Below are 4,065 nucleotides of genomic sequence, written 5' to 3'. Positions count from 1 at the left end.
ATCATACCCCTAGAACAGATCGAGTTGATTCCAGATATGACCTATGAGGAGGAACCGATCAAAATCCTAGCTAGAGATGTTAAGGAACTAAGGAACAAGAGGATTCCTTTATTGAAGGTTCTGTGGAGGAACCATGGTGTTGAGGAAGCATCTAGGTAAACTGAGGAGGATATGTAGCTTTAGTACCCTCACCTCTTCTATTAAGGTAAATTTTAAGGATGAAATTTTTAATCAGGAAGGCGAGTTAGAACGCTCCAAACCCCGAGTTAGTAGTTTTGGGTTAACCTGAGTGGGTTTAGATAAACCTTTTAGCATTATAAGAAGACTTGGAACAAGTTAGCCTTGAGTTTGGGCTTGATTTTGGCCCAATGTGTGATAAAGAGGATATTTTTAATATTAGAATATAAGAGGAAGGATTGAAAGTGTGAATAATCCCTCATATGATTCAAAAGCTGAAATCTTTTATTTGGTGGTGATGTAATCGGTAGGGAAGCACCAAAATAGGCCATTCAACCTCCCCCACATTTTCCTACACTCATTTGTTTATTTCTCTCTTCTTCATCTTCTTTCTCACCAAGATATCTAAGAAAGGTTGAAGCTTTGAGACCTTATAAGCCTTAACCAGCATCATCAAGGTGAGAAATTAATCTCCTCTTTCCAAGCTTCATTTCAAGCCCTCCTTTGCAAGTTTTGGCTATGGAGAGAAAAACCTAGGTTGTGTGGGGGATTTAAGGAACTTAGGTGATTCAATTCATTTACAGAGATTCAAAGCCTTAGGAAATATTCTTGAACCTTTCTAAACTTTTAAATCAAGCAAGTAACACTTGTGGTTTATTCTTATCTACTGAGAGAGGTTGGAGAAAGCTCCAAAGCTAAGAGAAAGGAAAAGCTAACACATGGTAGAGCTTGGAAACTTCCAACAGTTTTGGAAATCAAGGTAACTCACTTATAACTCAATTCTACCACATATATGCCATTTGATATGTTTTGGTAGGTTACATGAGTTATGAAACAAGTTAATGGTAGAATTCAAAAATCAGTGTTTTTAGCATGTTTTTGGACTCTTTTTGACCCCTATATTCATACATAACTCTTTAATAATGTTTGGGACCTTAATAAGATGTTTAAGAGTGTTAAGGAGGCATTTTTGTACCCAAAACAGAGTATTTCTAGCCACAAGTATTAATGCTAGAAGAACAATATCGATAATATTCTTCAGTTGTTAAAAACAAAGAGGGTTTTGGGCATAAAAGTATCGATACTTATGCAATGTGTATCGATACTGTAGGTGAGGTATCAATACTTGTAGTGTGGTGTCTATATCGAGTTTGATTCATAGACAACAGTAGCCAAATTCATATCGATACTCATGAGAGTATCAATACTCCCCAATAGGAGTATCGATACTTAGGCATTTTTCAAAACATCAAAGTTGAATTTGGTATCATTACTCAAGAAAGTATCGATACCCCAGACCAGAAGTATCGAAACTCAAGAAGAAGTATCGATACCATACCTTTCTATCAGCCTTTAACAAGTTAGCAGTATCAATACCCAGAGGTGAGTATCGATAACCAGATGCTAATATCGATATTGAGGAGCATAGTAACAGTACCCAAAAATAGTTTTGGGTAAGAAACCCAAGGGTTGTAAAGGTTAAAATTGAGGGACCCAACAACACTAGAACGACATGAAATAAAACTACAATTGAGAATAGTAATAAGCTCAGAATAGTCAGAAGCAAAAACAACTAGGATGACATAAAACTAGCCTTGTCTGACTCTCGGGACAGAGTCAGGACACCCAAATTTTTCTAGCATATATGATCGTCCAGTTGGATATCCCAGTTAGTGCCAATGGACTTCGGTCTCCAGAGTCAGGACACCCAAGACTCGACAGAGTAAGTTGGTAGGGTGTACGTTTTTGATGTAGCTCCGGATCTCATCCAAATACCTAAGGGTAATTTAGAAAGGCTAGAGGGGTGTTTGAGATACAGAACCCTCAGCCGCACAATGATGCCTATGTCAGCATGTCAGATTAGAGGGCATGTACTATTTTAGAGGGCATGTACTATTTTAGACCCTTTTATTATTCAAACGTAACTCTGTTTGTATTAAACTTAAAATTTTGTTGTTTTAAAATATTTGGGAGCTCCCAATGTTTTGTAAACTTGAGTTATTACGTTATATTTCGTCTATTTTGGATGAATTTCTTTTACATGGTGTTTTACTATTGATTTAAAAGGAAAATTTCTGTTCAGCTATTTTCGTGTCCCCGTGTGACATCGTAATCCATGAATCTTTTGGTCGGATTGGATTAGGGTGTTAAATGCTAAGTTTCAATCCTATATACGATCAATTTTCATTAATGTAAATTGTAAAATTTCCAAAACAAGGAAACATAATTGTGGACATATTCCACACTAGCTACATCATACAATGAGTAAAGCTAAAAGAAACTAGGAAATTTACTTATCTTTCCATCAGCAGTAAGATAAATCTTCAAACTTTAGCACATATCGCCGAAACACGCAATAATACTCCATAAAAATGAATTATGCATATACTATTATAAACAAAGAGTGTCGAAAGCAACATGAATACACAGTATTTTAATTCGTAAAATACATAAAATAAGACATAAGTTTACCGATATTCCTTGCTAATTGACATTGTTGAGAACAATCGTAACACATACGTGAAGACAAACAAAAAAGAATTCAATGTTTGATTCAAAAAGCGTAAAATTGAATATTAATACGATAATATTAACAATCGTGTATAAACCCTAATATTATGCTATCATAATTTATAAGAACTATACAAAAATTTTATACGACAATTTTAATCGTATAAAATCTTAAGAACGAATCAGTCCAAAAAAGTAAAAGTAAATAAATTCATTCTCAATGATTCAACATGATCTTGAGTGATGCCACTTGTTAGAACCAAACCATAATAAATATGAAAACAACCAGGATCTAATCATCAAATCATCAAGAATAAGAAATATTAGATGCGGATACATACATGAATTAATTGATTGGTTAAAATCCTTAAATCTTTCTTTGGTTGTGATTTTTCAAGAATATAGAGTTCCCTTAAATATAAACTCTCTGACAGGGATAAAAGTAAATACGATATTATCTATTTCTTGGGGATCATAACCCCTTTAGATAGGTGATTTAAGAATCAATTATTGTTTATACTTATAACTCTTCCCCTCGTCGAATTATAAATACAACTTTAATAGTATCTACACTTTTTATTTCCATGACACATCGAATTATAAATCAATTATTTAATATTTTATGATAACAATATATATTATAAATATGTGCTCCTAATTATGTATTTTAATCCAACAACCTCCCACTTGTGCAATATATGTTTCCTAATAAATGTATAACCTTATAAGCTCAAAATTTGTTATTGTGTGATAGATATTCTATAACAATCTCGTTCTTCAATTATATTCATATATAATCAAAGCGGCCTTTTCCATATCAATCATGACTAGACCCATCAATGGTCACATATACAAACACAGTCAAATGACATAGATCAATTTGGAGCGTAGGATGGAAATTACATGCAATGTGAGCCGCACATGTCTATTTCTAGTTGGTTCTCTTTAAACTTTAGCGAGATCAATTTTTACCAAAAATCAGAGTGTGGATAAACCAAAACAAACTTTATTCGTGCAGAAAATAACTTTAAAATAAATATCCTTAAATGGAAGTAACTGAAACTCTGTTTATAATAAATGAGCATTAAAATTACAAACTCCCACTAAAATCAAATATCCTTATAATACCACATCAGCATCTTCGTTAATTTTTTAACGATGCATGATCAAAAATTTAAAAAAGAACAAAAATGTAATGTTAAATATAATTTTTAAAAAATAATAATTGGATAGTCAAAATAGAAACTAAATGATAGATGGATGACCAAATAGGTAGTTTACCCTAGAATATAACATAACATTTTCATGCAGTAGTACAGCCTAAATATACTGTCGTTTGCGGATTCTAAGCTTCGACCGATTGGATATACAAATAAA

This window comes from Hibiscus syriacus, unplaced genomic scaffold, assembly GCF_006381635.1.
Source record: "Hibiscus syriacus cultivar Baekdansim isolate YM2019G1 unplaced genomic scaffold, ASM638163v2 tig00117016_pilon, whole genome shotgun sequence".
Taxonomy (NCBI): Eukaryota; Viridiplantae; Streptophyta; class Magnoliopsida; order Malvales; family Malvaceae; genus Hibiscus; species Hibiscus syriacus.
The sequence above is the reverse complement of the archived record's forward strand: the minus strand, read 5'-3'. Positions refer to the sequence as shown.